This window comes from Aethalodelphis obliquidens, unplaced genomic scaffold (genome assembly GCF_003676395.1).
Source record: "Aethalodelphis obliquidens isolate GAN/ISIS:26980383/991018 unplaced genomic scaffold, ASM367639v1 scaffold97, whole genome shotgun sequence".
In the NCBI taxonomy this organism is placed as follows: Eukaryota; Metazoa; Chordata; class Mammalia; order Artiodactyla; family Delphinidae; genus Aethalodelphis; species Aethalodelphis obliquidens.
The window spans coordinates 1,626,019-1,644,191 of NW_020838041.1; the positions used below are offsets into that span (position 1 = coordinate 1,626,019).

An 18,173-nucleotide genomic window follows, 5' to 3' on the forward strand; every position below is an offset into this window, starting at 1 on the left:
ACTTAAATAAACTTTTTGCCAAGTCCGTTTATTACTTATTGGCAGACAGCTGAGGGGGGCAACTCCCCCTGAATGAAAAAAATGCAGAAATCAGATTTACCAACATATGTTTTTTCTTTAGTCTTCAGTTATAAGATAGTTGTGAATTCATATCCTTAGAAATAAAACAATAAAACATACTGCAAAGTAAAACAGATGTGTCTACACTCCAAATTTGGTGCTTTCGTTTTAAAATGCCTCTTGACAGCCCTGCACAACTGTTGCTAATAAAGGGATAGTTTGAAGTAATAGAACCAGAGTTAATTTTTCACATGTAGTCAACATTTAAAAGGAAAGGAACATTTTCATATTTTGGAAAATGTGATAAATATAGCAAAAAGAAATGTTACTGAAAATTTAAAAAGACAACAGAATTTCATAGATGTAGTGTTCAAAGGTTTACCATGCCAGCACTGGGTCCTGTATGGTTTCTGTGTTAACCACAAGAAATAGGAAAGTTCTATTTAACTAAGTCTACGTGTTTTACTCAAGAACAGTTTTTTTTAAAAATCAAGAGGAAGATAGCATAGGCCTGCTTGCTGTCATCTCACAAATTATTCTGGTTTATGGCAAGATCTTCGTCTTTTCAACTTGTACGTTTGATCAGTAATTAAATGAAAAGTGTGGTAATGTGTGTGTAAGAAATCTTACAGCGTCTTGTTGATAAAATATTTAAAGAGATTCATCTCACTTCAGTGGTATTTTAAATTAGTTGAAGAACTGCATGACATTGGAAGATGTAGAGATTAACCATCAGCCGTGTTTAGCTTTCATCCCTTTTATCGTTCCTTCATTATTTTTCAAAATTATTATATCTCTGCCAAACACTAGGGCTGGGTAGTCAGGATGGGGTTGGGGTGTTCCTGAAGTGCTCTGAGCACTCGAACCTCACAGATCATCTTCCTGAACAGTTGGGTCGTGTGTTTACCAGAACCTCAACCACACAGAACTCTCTGGTTTAATAAGGGTGTTAACTGTTTCAGGATCCTGGGCACCAGGGAATAACTAGTTGAATGTCCCTTAAAACTATGTCTGTTTGTTGTTTAAGGAGGAAAGGACAGCATGGCTTTCCGATCGATCAGAGGTAAATCAGGTTTGGCCAAGAGTTTATTTTTTATTATTATTTTTTCGCGGTACGCGGGCCTCTCACCGTTGCGGCCTCTACCGTTGCGGAGCACAGGCTCAGGACGCGCAGGCCCAGCGGCCATGGCTCACGGGCCCAGCCGCTCCGCAGCATGTGGGATCTTCCCAGACCGGGGCACGAACCCGCGTCCCCTGCATCGGCAGGCGGACTCTCAACCACTTCGCCACCAGGGAAGCCCAAAGAGTTTATTTTTAAAGAAGCAAGAATAAAGTAACTGGCAGTAAAGTTCAGGTAGTTTCCAATTTGTGAATGGAAAGCTTTTCTCCCCCATAGAAACAATGAATAATCAATCTCTGGGGGACAAGAACTTCATTGAGGGATGTGGATAATTAACCTTTGGGTACCCAGGCCAGCCTCCAAAAGCCTGTTTTACCTGTGATGGGAGTGAAATCATACCAGGACCTCCCTCGAGAGCTGAGCCTGTGCCCCTGAGTCTGAAACCTGCTGTGTTCTGATCCCAGCCCAGCCTTGAGCCTCTGGGATCCTGGAGGAAAACGAGGCTTCTGTGGACTGATCCAAGGCCAGGGGCTGTGTGGGGAGAGACCGTGTGCTCTTGGTGAAAGGTGAAGCAGGGTTTCCTGATGGACGTGGTGAGACAGTAGGTGTGAGTGCGTGCAGGTACAGTCTCCTAAGCCTCATGGATGCCTGGGGCAAAAGCACGGAGTTCAAGGTCTCGGGACTCTTGGGAGACCAGTGTGGCTTGAGGGAAACGGCAGATGTGCTGGAGAGGCAGGTGAGAGACACTCCGCAGTTACTGAGCACTTCCTGTGAACAGCCACCGAGACACGGCTGTGACCAAAACTGGGTACCACGGTCTTCATCCTGCAAAAAATCTAGCCAGACGGCAGGATTCTTTAAAGGGGGATGAAGTGCGTCGCTGAAGTTGATTTGCCTTCCTGGGAGTCGTGTGGAAAAGGGACTAGAAACTGTGTTCCGAGTGGCTTTAACGCTCTTGGAGACAGGAGTGAGATGGGGTGTGGACACGTTACAGGGTGCAGACCATGGGATGTGATGGGGTTCGGAGGAAACAGCTGGGATGCGTCTCAGGGTCCTGGGTGCTTCAACCAGAATAGGAGACTCTATAGGAACGGCAGCTGATTAGTTGAGGTCCAACCACCTTCCTTCCAAAATTCATCCTTCACTGAAGCTGGGTCCTGATTTCATGAAAAGCTTAATGACAGGACTAAAGTAAAAAGTACAGTTCACCAAAAATTCTTCCGCTCTGCTGCCTGATTTTTTTCCTCCTCAAATAGTATCCGTGAGCAGACATCAATTGGGTAAGCTGATTGAAAAAAAAGGGAAAAAAGTGAAAAATGCCCATCTCCCAGGATATTCCTCTGTGTGTGATATAGCAGACTCTGGAGGCCCAGTCTTTGTTGGTTGGAATGTTTTCTTAAAATCCTATTACTCCCCCCTCCCCCTGACCCTTTTTCTCACCTAACTGTGAGATACTTTGCATCCATGGAGATAATTCTAAGTTGGCCAGTTAATATTGACGACCCAAGAGAGGCCAAAATAAAATTTTTGTTTATTTATTGGTTTGTACTCCCACCTTTTAAAAAGGAATCAAAGTGACTTGATGAACTATGCTGTCACCAACCAGGGCAGAAATAAATCTCATAGAGGAAGAGGTGTGTGGGTGATCCCCAGATACTGTCAACATCGCAGGCATTGCAAAGACCAGTAGAATTCCCATTCACTGTATCTCCTGAAAACAAATGCAGAGCTGGGAAGCAGTCACCTGGTCTTTAACTGCAGCTTCCTGAATGATGTCATTCCATGGTCAAGCCCATCAGGAATACGCATGTGGCCTAAGTGCTCAGAGCAGCAAGTGACCAGAACGTGCCAGCTAAGAGGTTACTCTGCCTTGGGATTTTCTCAGCCTTGAGGCTCCGTGGCTAGACGCTGCTGGACTCTCGTTCGATCCCAGGTGGCAGGAGAAAGTAGAGGCCTATTGCATCCTGTTTCCCCTGATGAGTGCCCTTGACTCGCGGTGAGTTATTCTCTTCTCTGGTCAGCCAGTATTTCTGAAAGCACTTTTTCATACTCAGCTGAGTTAAAGAGATTGTTGATTCTCTTTGAGAGGATTTCCCCAGCGTAAAAAGTAGATTGGGGTTAGAAATTGTCCTTGATGTTTCTCTACATCCCAGATTTCTAGCACATTGCCTAGTACACCGGAGGGACTTAGGAAATGTTGCTGATAAAATAGAGGCATCAGTAGAGTTACTTCGTTTTTTTTTAAGCAGATGCTTTATTTAATGTTTATTTTATATTGGAATATAGTTAGTTGATTTCCAGGGTTGTGTTAGTTGCAGGTGTGCAGCGGAGTGATTCGGTTAGATTTACTTAGTTTTAAACTCAAAGCAAAGCCTTTACCAAAGTAGCTTGTGATCTGTAATGGGAAGTGGTTAAACTGCAAAGTCCTATCCAAGTGCAGGTTAGTTTCGGAGACTAGTTTTTCCAAAGAACTCTCTAACGGCTGTTTTCTTTTTTTTTTAATTGAAGTATAGTTGGTTGACAGTGTTTCAGGTATACAGCAAAGTGATTCAGTTTTGTGTGTGTGCGTGTGTGTATGTATTCTTTTTTAGATTTTTGTCCATTATAGGTTATTACAAGATAATGAGAATAGTTCCCTGTGCTATACAGTAGGTCCTTCCTGGTTACCTATTTTATATAAAGTAGTGCTTATATGTTAATCCCAAACTCCTAATTTATCCCTCCCCACCCCTTTCCCCGTTGGTAACCATAAGTTTGTTTTCTCTGTCCGTGAGTCTTTTTCTGTTTTTTAAGTAAGTTCATTTGTATCATTTTTTTTTTAGATTCCACATATAAGTGATATCATATGATATTTGTCTTTCTCTGTCTGATTTAACTTCACTTAGTAAGATAATCTCTAGGTCCATCCATGTTGCAAAATTACATTATTTCTATTACCAGTTTGCATTCTGCTCCTGGCCTACCCTCTGACACATAGTAGGTTTTTAAGAAGTATTTATTGCATTCATAAGTGAAAGAAAGCTTTTCCTTCCAACTTCTAGGTTAAAAAAAAAAAGTAATGGGAACTGGAAAAATTAGTTTAAAAAAACGCACAAAATTTGAAGAAAGGGAGACTAGAAAATAGATGCTATAAAACGTATTAGACAATTTGACATCTTTTAATTTTAGAAAATAAGGATATGTGTTCACATTGTGAAGGGAATTCTTATAAGGAAAGTAGAGACTAAACAGCATCTTCCCCTTTGGGAATAAAATAATTAATGGAATTAAGGACCGATGATCAGTATTTAGATTCTGTTGGAATTGTGACACTCAGCAGGTCAGATATCAAAGTGAGCTGCAGAAGGAGGGAACAGGAAGGCTTTTCTTCTGTAGTGTTAATAATAAAATACTTCAAGCGGGTAAATCATTTATTCTCTCCCTTCCATTTTGCATTTGAAATAAAAAAACTAGGTGATTTACCCCCAATATTTTAGGCTCAGAGCCAGGTCTGGAACTAACAACCCCAAATTCCAGTCCGTGTTTTCTCTGCTACAGCACACTGTCCTCTTCAGGGACATATGAGCTCATCAGTCAATATTTTTAAAAAGCTCCCTACATCCTAAGGCAGCATCTATACAGACAGAATGATGTAGGGAATTGGGACCATCATCTGAGGAATATGGACCAAAAAGAAAACCAGCCTCTCCTGGGTAAAAGCAGGGAACTGCTTTACATGAATTTCCAATTTTTACTGAATATACTAAATAATTGTGAAGCTTTTTACTTCCCTTGGTTTCTAAATGTGAGTTGTTTGCATGTGTGTGTTTGTATGTCTGTATGAACTCTGGGTTCAGGATTTCAGCAAGCTTGTTGAAAGCATTTGCCTTAGAGCCTTGGTACCTCCCTCTCGGAGAATCCCTCCTTGTGATTTTGTTGTCGCCTCTTAGGTTCGTCGTTTTCTTTGGACCACTCACGATGCGTTAGGAAAGCGGCATGACCATAAGCTTTCATTACTTGTATGTCTACTTTCTATCTATTTGAACTCTGATGTTTGAAGGAGAAAATTAGCCAAAGTAAATAACTTCACGGTCATTGTCTGCTTCCCCTTTTGGTGGTCTTCGGCATTAAAAACCCTAAAATAGAAAAAGAGGAACCATAGGTGTCTGGGAGGTTCAGGGCATGCAGCTCCTTGGTGGGGAGGGGAAGAATTAGTAAATTCTATCTTCAGGTACAACCTTCCGCTTTGCTGAAGGGTCCACCCTGACTCTTGCAATATGATGTTGACATTGTTAATAGTAAATAAAAGTGCACCGTGTTTTCTAGCTGGAGAATGTGGATGGTAAGTTCGCAGTCTTTTGGGTTAAGGAAATGTATTTTCAGTTGTTGGTTTTCCAAAGGGCTTAGTTTTTGATAGGATAGGTATTTTTTCTTGTTTGAATTTTGTCCAGTAATTCTTCTGCTTGGGCCTTTAAATAAAGGTCTATCTTTGTTTTCTTTTCCTACATATGTCATTTCTCCTCCTGGCTTTCAAGGTCAGAACGTGGCCAAGACGCATTGAAAGAGCTCCCCACAGAGCAGAAGGCCAAGCAAAATGCCAGTAGGGAGGTGACCCACATGTAGTCAGGGCCTCTGTGCAGAGCTTAGAACTTCTGTCACATAAGGGAACTCTCATCACTGTCAGGACCAGATTACTTATATCTGTAGATTTCAGTTGAAACATGAAGGCTTTCTAACGGGCCAAGAATTGCAGAGCAGCTATTGCCCTCACATCTCATTAACCAGAGGCCACAGGACTTGCAGGAATAGCAAACATTCCGTCCTTAAGTACGCACACAAAAGGCTCCTGTGTTACGGGCCTGGAGACCATAGCAGTTCAATCCTGGCCCCCTTAAGGGAGGACTTGGTTCTTTCGCTGCTGGATGAGAAAGGCCACCTTGAAGCTACCAGCACAGATGGCACGTGCTCTCCTGTAATAAGAGAAGACTTCACCCACCTTGCACACCCGCTTCCTCCCTTGCCCCTGGGTGTTTGCAGCCCTGAGGAGGGCGGCAGAGGAGGGTGTAACCTCTTTGCTAAACTGCATTCCAATTGCCAATCCCAGTCCAGAGGTCAGCACAGCATCAGTGTAAGTCCCCGCCTCCTGGGGGGAGGAAGCAGTTTTCTCAGTCTCCCCTGACGATTGGCGAGTTGTGGGGTGGTCTGGTTGTTCTGCCCTGGCTGTGCCCGGGCGCCCCGCCCTCCCCCAGCCGCCCTCCCCTAGCTGGGCATCCCTGGCAGGGGTGCACACGTGGACACAGTAGAGACACCGTGCTCCGTCCCCCGGCACCTCTAGACTAGCCTGGAAATAGCGACGAGCGCTTTTGGAGAAGGGAGTGCCAGGGGTCACGGAAGAGGCTGCTGGTTTTGCCCACCTCTCCAGAAGAGGTCCAGCAACTTGTTGGGTCTGAGGGGTTTTTTGCCATCGAACTGTGTGCCCCTGTTGAGTTGGAAGGGGTGGTGGACGGGGGCAGTGGGGGAAAGAAAACACAAATCTAAGAAAACAGGAGCAAAGGGAAACTGGAATGCCCCTTTGCTTTTTTGCAACGTTAAATCCAGTTCATGAAAGAGGTTTCCAACTCCAACAGACAGATTGGATCACAGTGATTAAACACTGTGTTTGCAGTGCCTAATGCAGAATGAACTGATCACTTTGTCAATCAGAAAAGTGTATGGACCGCTGTGGAGCAAGCCCACGGCCAAGCCAGGACGCGTTTGAGGGCCCATTCCCATCCTCAGCTCACAGCCTCCCTCCAGAAGCGCTGGAAAAGCTTCTGAGGCTGGAACACTAGCAAACATTTGTATTTGTGCATCATCATGTATATCTGAATACTGTATTAATTCAATTCTGAAACAAGCACAACCGTCCGCGTGTCATAAAACGCTGCTTACAGAGTATCTGCATAAAAGATGAAAACAGCAAAAACCAACCTTCCCATGATGTGGTAATTGTCTTTCCTGAGGCTGGTCACAAGATTTGCTCTCTTGTAGCCTTTCTATACTTCACCGTGCAAACCCTCACACGTGCACGCACACACGCACACACGCTGTCACCAACTGGCCTGCAAAGTCTAGTGATGGATACATTCCCCTCACATCTTTACCCAAGTGCATTGGTTAAATTGTTCCTCATGAAACAGATAAGCGAAAGAGAGCTCCCTGGGTTCTTCTTAGAATTAGCATTCAATCTCGGTTTTTCCCTTTCCGTATATGATACTCTAATTTAGAAAACCACTCACTAGACACTTGTCAAATAACCACACTGATCTCCATATTAATGCCTGGCTGATATATATGTAGCAGAGGGTAATGCTGGCAGATAAGCATTTCCTAAAATTTATGTAATCATTTGAAATTCAGAAAGGATTGATTAGCATTCAAGGGATACCGCCGTTCAATATTTACACCATAGAGATTTCACAGAAGCAAATAATGGCACATAAAGTTAATGCTTGTCTTAATTAAATGCAGTGTAATAGGTGTTGTGTGGATTTTTTTTTTCTTTCAGTGAGCAAAGCAGTTTAGCAATGACCAGATATCATTCATTTTGGAGTTCTAAGTTTGAAGTGAATCGATACGTATTTACAGCCATGGAAGAAGTGATTATCATTTGTTATCTGCTGGCACAAGAATATAATTGCCCAAATAGCATTTATTTAGGCATATTTCTGAATAGCTTATACCTGAAGATATTTATTATTTTTCAGTTGTTCATACTAATACCGTCATTTTGCTAACTACTGCTATTTAGTGAGATGATTTTTCAGAGTTGTATTGGCCTAGAAAACTGGGAATAACCTACGAGGAGAGTGAATGAGAATGCTGAATGTACTACCTGATGTTTTTCCTGCCTCAGTACTGCCAGCTGCTCTGTTAAAATCCCAGAATAAAGTGGCTGTCTTAGGGACTTCTCTAGTGGTCCAGTGGTTAAGACTCTGCCCTTCCAATGCAGGGGGCGCGGGTTCAATCCCTGGTCAGGGAACTAAGATCCCACATACCACGCGGCCAAAAGCAAAAAGTAAAAAGTAAAGCGGGCTTCCCTGGTGGCGCAGTGGTTGAGAGTCCACCTGCCGATGCAGGGGACGCGGGTTCGTGCCCCGGTCCGGGAAGATCCCACGTGCCACGGGGCAGCTGGGCCTGTGAGCCATGGCCGCTGGGCCTGCGCGTCCGGAGCCTGTGCTCCGCAACGGGAGAGGCCACAGCAGTGAGAGGCCCGCGTACCGCAAAAAGAAAAAAGAAAAAATAATAACATAAAGCGGCTGTCCTAGCCTTGACTCAGAAGAGGTTAGCTGGTTAACGTGGTCAGTTCAGGTCCTGCATACGAGTTAGCTCCGGACCCCCCAGGCCTCAGGGTCATTCTAGAATGGAGCCAATCCGTGACTCACGGCCAAGTCATTCGTATGCCTTCTTTCTAGTTGACTGATAAAATCCAGTCTTGAGTTCTGGGTAATATTTGGTTAAGACAGACCAATTCAAGCCAGGAACCAAGAGCAAATATAAAAGATGAAGGCCTTTCATTGCTTTGAAGCATTCAATGACAAAACATACTGAGTGCCTACTATATGCAAAACCATTGCATTCGGTGGTATCTGAGCGGGCAGCACAGTCTTTCCAAAGAGAAGGAAGCGCCCCACGTGGTACAGAACTTCACCTGGACACTGCAGACACCCTTCCAGAAAAGGCACATGCAGGACTGCACTGCCTGATGCACCGGTCATGGCTGCCCAGCCACCCCCTTCCCTCCTTCCTTCCCTCCTTCCTTCCTTCCTTCCTTCCTTCCTTCCTTCCCTCCCTCCCTCCCTCCCTCCCTCCTTCCTTCCCTTTTTCTCCCTCCCTCTGAATCACTGCATATGCCACACACATGCCCGTCTCACCAGTCCTGTCTTGTCAATGAAAAGGCCTTTCTCAACCTTCCCATGGCCCGAGTCTGACCTCCATCAGAGGCAGGAGGAATTGGGAAGCCGGCTGGGGGGCCCCCTCCGGGACTGCTCCCACACACCCCACACCCTGAGCTACCTGGACTTTTCACAGAAACTTCGGCCCGATCCCTGAAAAGAACCCGCACTGTGGCCAAGTCCAACCACTTCTCCCTCCTGGATGAGGAAATTGAGCTGAACAGAGGTCAAGTGACTCGTGCGTAGTCCCACAGGGTCAAGGTCTGAACTGAAAGTTTTGGACTCCACACACAGGAAAAGAGCACAGACGTGGCTTTCAATACTGACTGAATTACCGCTGTTGCATTATTTCAAAATTAGATCAAGATATTTCTTGGCCAAATTTCTTCACTAAATCCAAAAATGTCATGATTGTGTTGCATACAAGTAATTTCTCAGGAAAGCAAGGAATGCTCGTTGTCTTTTATTACATTCTGGGGGGCTCTGCAGCGCATGCCAGGTCCTGGGTGTCCCGGCTTTGGAAGAAGGCACCCGGCACATTCATCACACTTAGATTCCCCCAGCTTTGCCCCGGGGTCGGGGGCAGTGGGGTGGGGGGTGGGGGAGCCATCCATAAAGGCAGGAGTGTGGCCAGAGTGGCAACACTGACCTCAAATTGGACAGTTCTGCCTAGTCCCTAGAGGGGAATGAGCACATTCAAGGTGTGTATAGTTTTGTCCTGTCTCAGTAATATATAAGCACTGATAGCATACCTGAAATAACCCTTTCTCTCTACTCTTTGTCCTAAGAGAAAATAGTGATTATATTAGTATCACTATCATCTCTGCAGGATTTTTTTTAAGGTACAGATTTCTTTTTTCATTTAAATTTTTTTTAAGATTGTGGTAAAATAGACGTAACATGAAACCTACCATTTTAACCATTTTTGAGTGTTCGGTTCAGCGGCATTAAGTACATTCACGTGGTTTTGTAACCATCACCGCCATCCGTCTCTAGAATATCTTTCATTTCCTAAATTGAAACTCTGTTCCCATTAAACCAGGGGTCCCCAACCCCTGGGCTGAGGACCAAACCTGTTAGGAACCGGGCCACACACACAGCAGGAGGTGAGCGGCCGCGAGCGAGTGAAGCTTAACCTGCCCTTCCCATCGCTCACATTACCGCCTGGACCACCAACTACCCACCCCGCCGCATCCGTGGAAAAATTGTCTTCCACGAAACCCGTCCCTGGTGCCAGAAAGGTTGGGGACCGCCGCATTAAACAACTCCCCCTCCCTCTTCCCTCCAATGCTTGCTACTACCGTGTAGAACTTTTTTATTTAGAAAGTACTATTTACATATAACATAACAAGTTAGAGTCATTTTAGAACGTGGCTAGGTTCAGAGACTGTGGCTGACGTACCCAAGGCCACACAGCTCAGAGTCTGAGAGCCTATGACCCCAGCTAGGTTTTCTAATCCCAGACCTGTTGTTATCCATCTACACCCACTGGGAAGGAAGTCTTAGGATTTGGGTCCTGACGTTGGAAGAGGGGAAGGGGGAGGCGTTCCTAACCAGCTTATTACTACCAAGGTGGGAAAGGCTGCAGGCTTGAATCCAGATGCCTAGGCACCTTAGGCACCTGTTTCCCCATCGGTAAAACCGAAATAGTAACGTTCTCCCTAAAAGCACTATCGTGAGGGTTAAATGCAGTCATTATTATGAACTTAGCACAGCACCTGGCCCATGGTACCAATAATTATTATCCAAAGCCTCTCTATTGACATTCAGCAAAAGTCATATAAGTGAAGGCCCCTTATTGGGAAATTCCTCTTCCCCGAATATAACCTCTGGTGTACAGATTCTATGAAAAAGATCTTCCCTGTGACAGCGGAAACTGCTTTCTTAATTCAGCACCGAGACATAGTTTGAAATCTTTGATCTACTAACCCAAGGTACCATTATCACCTTTGATATTTTGAAATATGTCAGAGGAAGCGAGCTGAAGCCAGTTCCTTTTAGTTCATCTACCATACATCCCCAAATCAGACCAAAATCACACAGGAAACAGCCGGTCCCCTTTGTAGGCTGCTGGGGCCCCGATGATGATCACATTGTAGCAATGTGGAATAGCTGGGTTGCCACCTGCTCCCTGGAGAATGTTTTCTCCAGGAAATTCTTCAATGTTTCCCTCCCATTTTCTAGAATTATCAGTGTTCTGTAGTTAACTTTACCTAAAAAGGTTGTAAATTCTTCTTTCAAACTTATTAATACTTAATCTCTAATTCTAATGGCTAAATAGAAATCACAGCTTCCAGTATGCAAAATGGAAGATTTCACTTTGAGAAAGAAAGCTATTTCTTTTGGAATTAAAATCCTGGGTAACTTATTCCTTCCAAGGGAAGTGTTGAAATTTGAGAACTAAAACCTTTCAGAGAAATTAACTTTGTTCTTTAATGACCATATTTTAAAATAATAGGATGCTTTATTAATAACAATTACTAATAGTGATTCTAATATTATCAGATCCCCCCACCCCACCCCGAGTATTGCTGTCTTCGAACTCAAGACACTCAGTGGAGTGGGAAAAATGAAAACATGAACTTGTGCATGTTTTAAAATATTTTTGGTTCAGAGTCCTGGGTTCTCCCACCTGGAAGCAGGATGGGTTGGGGCAGGGGTGGGGGGGAGCCCCAGCTGATGGCTGCAGCATCCCTCACGATGTGAGTCCCCCTGGAGCTTCTGCTCCTTCGACTGTAAAACACGGACATCAGGGTATGTCGGGTATTTGTGTGTGGGTCACCCTTCACATCTCGGATCAAAATCACCTTCTCTGACAAGTCTTTCTCTCACTTCACGGACAGATCCACACTTCTTCCTCTGAATTCCTGTTGCTTCTTTCAGAAATCTCCACCTACCACAGTACGTTGTCATTGTGTTGTATGCCGCGCATAGAGCGCCAGGCCTCTTTTCCTTCTGCGTTTCTAGCACTTAGCACCATGCCTGGAAAATATACTTCATGTTAGAAAAAATACTCACTTAGCGAGTGTGCTCAGTGATTAAGTGTGGAAACAAACCGTCAGGCACTATACCAATGTCATTTAGGATACTGATAACCCCGTCTAAATAGACCGGTCGGGAATCTGGAGGATATCTGATCCTTCCACATCTTTCTTGCGACAAAAAGGGTGGAGTACCCGCCCTACCATCTTCGTGGCTAGCAAGCCCTCTCCCCAACAACCCGCTCAAGACTGCCACGTGGGGTTTCACCCAGGGCTGCTTTCTACTGACAAGTTTTAGGAATGGGATGGCGAGTTTTCTCAATGCAAAGTCAGAAGCACTGCTGAAATTTCAGGGCACTTAGGGTTCGTATGCTGACTTGCTGATTCTATGCAGACTTTTCTTTCTAATGTGAAGAAGCATCTGGTGTCCAAATCCTTATCCTCCAAATCTTTAAGGTAAACAGAATCTTATAATTTATCAGCTATTCTGAGCCTGGGTCATTAACAGATTCTCCCTTTCCTACCATGGCTAGCTTCAGAATCAAAGGACTGAGCTGAGTAGCGTGGGAGAGTAGGAAATAGAGATGAAAAGACGAATGTGTGCAGGTTTTAAAGTATTTTAAGAATAACCGAAATTAAAGTTTTCATCATAAAAATCTTTAGTACATTCCTCATACTCATAGTCAGGATAGAGTTTTAGTAATTATCCATCTCTTTTAAAATTAAAAAAAAAAAAAAGTTGTCGTTATTGCTTGCCGCAAGAAATTACAGGGCAAATTGGATAGCCACATGTTCTGGCATTTGTCCAGAAGAACCCATATCAAAAAGGATTGGTGGCATGAATACTGTAACAGTATCGTTTCTATTTATAACTTCAAGAAACTTCCTCACTCAAGGGGGTAGCTGCAGAAACTTATCTTTCAAAAGAATTGAGGCTTTCAGGATGAAGAAACATCTTCATTTTCCCTTTTCACTCCATGTTGTTTCCCAGATTCCTATTTTGATTCTTGCAGATCAGGAGTCCTTAATAAATCCAGAGCCTGGATCATCATTTTCACTGGGCCGTAGATTTCGTTATTTAATGTACCACAATCTATTGATTCATTCTCCAGGTGGTGGCTATTTCTTACAAACCACGCTAAGGGAACAGTTTTCTACATGTCTTCCTGGACGTATACGGCTGGGAATCCTTTTCAGTTCTAGAAACTGCCACATTGTTCCTCAGAACGTCTGGACCAAATTGCATTCCCAGCCACAGAAACTGAGAGTTCCCATTTCTCCACATCATCAACACTATGATTGAATTTCTGTCGTTCTGATTACAAGTGAGATTAGGAATCTTTTTACATGTCTCTCTGAAGGTACCTGTTCGTGTCCTTTGCCTATTGGGATGTATGCCTTTCCTTACTGATTTGAAGGGCACTCTTAGATATAGATGTAGATATAGATATAGATATATACACAAATGCATAGATACATAGATAAGTTTGGCTTTTCCTTTCACTCTTTTAATGTATCTTTTCTTTCACGGAAGTAGCCATATTCATTCATATTTTCCTACAAGGTTTTTGCTTTTTATAGCTTCTTTTAAGAAATCCTTCCCTACCTTTGAGGTCATAAAATTCCTTCTCCTTTAGCTTTTTTCCAAATATATTAAGACCTTGATTTTCACATTTAGATCTTTGAATACACCCGGAATTAATTTTTGCGTATAGTATGAGGTAGGGATCTAGTTTTTATTTTATTTTGTCTTCTTTTCTTTACTGGGACTCAGGACTGCCACGTGGGGTTTCAGTTTTGTTCTTCTCATTCTAGCTTCTTGAGTTGAATACTCTGTGAATCTGTTTTCAGCCGTGCCTTTCAGTTATTCTTCATGAGTGCACTCAGTGTTAGAAAGTTGCTGCTTGACATGGCCATAGCTGAATCTGCAGCAGGTCTGACGGGGCAAGCTTTCTGGGACACGCAGCCCTGCCACAGCGGTCACTCTGCGGACCTCTAGGGGGCGCAGTTCTCACCATTGTCTATGTCAGTGTGTCCCTTAGGGTGGTGCACAACCTGGACAGTCCTATCAGCTATAAATGTTTCATGATCTCCATTCTGATCTGTTTTTTTTAATCCGTGATTTATTTAATAGTGGGTTTTGAAATTTCCAAAGAAAGGGGTACATTTTGACTAGCTTTTCATTTTTGGATTCTAACTGATTGCGTGATGAGGTTATGCATGTTGTTGTTGATTCACTGAAATACGTTAGGACGTCCTTTATAATTTGATATGAGTTAATTTATCTAAATGTGGCACATGTACTAAAAAAGAATACGTGTCCGTTAGGTGCCAAGTTCTATTTGTTTATATTATTCTTGTTACCCTTGTTGTATCTTCTTGGTGGGTTATTTCTTATATTACTATAATGTTCCTCGTTTTTTAATGCTTTCGTCTTAAAATCAGCTTTGTCTGATGTTGAGTGTTTTATTAGCTTTTAAAAATTAATCTTGACATATTTTCCCCCATCTCTTTACTGTCGACTGTTCCTTTGATTCAGTAGGATTTCTTGTGTTTCTGGGTTTTAGGTGGCTAACTTGGAAGCAGCGTGTTGCCAGACTTTGATGTTTTGTTTCCATCCAGTCTGTCATCTCTTTTGAAATTTAATTTTGAGAACATTATAGATTTACGGGATGTTGCATTCCACATACCCCACATCTGCTTTACCCAATGCCAGTATCTTGCATAACTACACTCAGTGTAGAAACCAGGAAATGACATTGGTGCAGACCAAGTAGAGCTTATTCAGTTATTCAGGTTGCTTATTCCACCAGCTAAACACCCGTTTGTGTGTGGTCCCTGCAATTGTATCACATGTGTAGATTGGTATAACCGCTGGCACAACCGTGATACAGGACCTTTCCATCACCACAAGGCTTTTTGGTGCTACCCTTTTGTACCCACGCCCACCCCTTCCCCCATTCTTAATTCCTGGTAATTACTCCTCTGTTCCTCATCTCTGTAATTTTGATATTTCAGGAATGTTATAGAAATGTAATTATACAGTTTATAACCATTTGGAACTGGCTGTTTTCACTCAGCAGTACTCCCTTGAGATCCATTCATGAGTGTGCCAATAGTTGGCGGTTTTTGTGGCCGTGTAGTAGCCCACGGTGTAGATGGACTACAGTTCATTCCACTCTTCATCTGTTGAGGGACATTTGGGTTGTTCCCAGTTTAAGGCTATTACAGATAAAGCCGCTATAAGCATCCTATACAGGTATTTGCGTAAACTTGAGTTTTCATTTCTCTGGAATAAATGCCCAAGAATGTATTTGCAGGGCCGTATGGCGAGCAGGTGTTTATAATCTGTATTTTAAGAAATGAGTTCGATCTGTTTACTGGTAAACCATCCTAGTCTTTGTAGGCACGAAAATGTTTCAGATTTTGCCTCATTTGAATAGTTTAGTTGGATATAAAACTGTAGGTTGGCAAGATCTCTCAACACTGGAGAAGGCTATTGGAGGTCTGCTGCCTTTTCTCCCTGGGAACTTTTAAGGTTTTCTCTTTATTGCTGACATCTTACACTTACACCCCAAGATGTCTAAGTACAGTTGACCCTTGAACAACATGGGATTGAACCACGTGGGTCCACATACACGTGGATTTGTTTCCATAAATACATACAGTACTGCATGATGCACAGCTGGTTGGACCTGTGGATGTGGAGGGCCAATTATAGGACTTGAGCATCCGTGGATTTTGGTATCCGTGGCGGAGGGTCGGGCGCATGGAACCAATCCCCTGTAGATACCGAGGAGCGACTTGTACGGTATCCCAGCTAGAGGATACTGGATGAAAGAAAATTATTCTCTTTTCATATGTTACTTCTTTGTAAATCTCTCTGTTAACTCCTATTACTCTATCTTTAATGGCTCTCTCTCTTTTTTAAAAAACTTATTTATTTTATTTATTTATTTATCTTGGTTGTGTTGGGTCTTTGTTGCCGCACGTGGGCTTCCTCTAGTTGCGGCGTGCAGGGGCTACTCTTCTTTGTGGTACGCGGGCTTCTCGTTGCGATGGTTTCTCTTGTTGCGGAGCACGGCCTGTAAGCATGCGGGCTTCAGGAGTTGTGGCACATGGGCTCAGTAGTTGTGGCACACGGGCTTAATTGGCTCTGCAGCGTGTGGGATCTTCCCAGAACAGGGATCGAATCCGTGTCCCCTGCATTGGCAGGCGGATTCTTAACCACTGTGCCACCAGGGAAGTCCCTATGTCTCTCTTTTTCATGCCTTTTCCCCCCATTGTCTCAATGTGCTGTTTTTTTGCATTAATAACGTTTCATTATCTCTTCAACCATATCTAGTCTAGCAAGTATCCCATCAATTTTTATTTGAATAATTATTTTTGATTTTAAAGATTTCTAAAAAATTACTTTTCGCATGTGTCTACTAGTGTTTAATTTTTGCCAGTTGGTTTCATATTTTTTTAATGAATAGTGTCCCTTTATTTACCTCTTGAACACTCTACGCAAACTAATTTTAAAACTCTCATCCAGATCTTCCACAGAAACGGTGCTTCCTGGAGTGAATTGATGTTTTCGTTGTTGTTGTTGGCTTCATCCTTAGCGATATGTGTCTTCTTGGTTTTTCACGATATGATTTGCAGACTGGTCTCGAGTGAGAGTTTTGGTGGTTATTGTTTCTGCCTCTTTCTCTTCTCTGGCTCTTGGTCTCTAGCCCACTTTGTGCTGGTCTTTACTCGGCATCTCCCCATTTCCTTCCATCTAGAGCTTCAAGAGCCCGAGTTTGGAGCCAGGTTTTACAACGGTGATCGGGCCTCTGTACTGTGGCAACACTGAAGGCGGGTCAGATCCAGGCACAGAGACAGGGGATGAGCTGCCTCAGTTCGTCCAGGGATAGGTTTTCCCCGCTACCTTTCCTAGACCCACAGCTTTCCAGAATACGCCGCTCAGGCAGTAAAGCAGGAATAGTTAGTTTCTCTTCTTTCTCTGTCTCTCTTTTTTGGAGTCCCTCACCTGGCCCCATGCCATACCCTGATCTCTGGGCCTGACCACAGCACTTCAGCCCTCACCACCCTCCAGAAGCTGGACTCCAGCTACCGTTTTCAGCCTTGGCCGCTGCCCTGCATTTCTGTCCTGTTGCCGACAGAGATATTGGTATTGTGTTTGAGCCTAGCTGTGTCGTTTTTCTCTCACTGAATATTTTTCTGTTGTTGATGAGTTTGAAGCAGGAAGGGTGTATCCAAATGTGAACTCACGGACACTCTGAACTGAAGTCCAGCAGGTCCCTTCTCTTTCCAAAGATCCCGGCATCCTTCGATCCCTACACCGCTACTGCCACGCACACACACGCACACACACAGAATAACACGTCCAGCCGGGATTTCATAGTAAAGCCCTGTGGAGTGGGACTCCAGTCTGCCTTTCCCAGTTTACGTCCCGCTCTTTTCTATTCCCTCCTCACGTGTTTCCCAGCAAACCGGACAATTGGATGTTCCTAGACCCTGTGGGGCATCTTACTATCTTGTTCTGCTCAACTTCTTGAAATACCATTTATAGGTCCCCTCAGTCTTTCAAGCTCAGACAAACGCTCTCCTCCCTCACTGAGAGACAGACTTTCCCAACCCTCCTCTTTGGGAAAAAATGTCTGTCTCCTACTAATCAATGTGTTCTTCAGTCTCTACGACAGCATCTGCAGTAATCTGAAATAGCATTATAAAACATGGTACCCAGGCTCAATGACTTAAAATAGTCTTATACTGTCTGACCATACATAGATAAATTATATATACGTATAACTGAATCACTTTGCTGTACGGCAGAAATGAACACAACACTGTAAATCAACTCTACTTCAATAAAATTGTTTTAAAAATAGTCTTACACTGAAGATGGTAATTCAAGTAATATTTATTAAGAAACTCCTATGTGCCATGAGCTACCCAAGACATTGTTATGTCATGTAATGCTTTCAACAATTATGATATAGTGTGAAATGTGCTCGTTCTACAGACAGGAAAACTGAGCTTGAGTACGTTCTGTAGGATCAGAAGCACGTGGTGAGGAAGGTACCGTCCAGCCCGGCTCACCCCAGGCCC

General features: G+C 43.6%; 1 protein-coding gene across 1 annotated transcript in view; it reads left to right on the forward strand.

The window, feature by feature from the left end:
* Positions 1–18,173, forward strand: part of LOC113614464 (nuclear receptor subfamily 5 group A member 2-like) — a 64,999-nt gene that overhangs the window by 16,968 nt on the left and 29,858 nt on the right. The window lies entirely within an intron of this gene.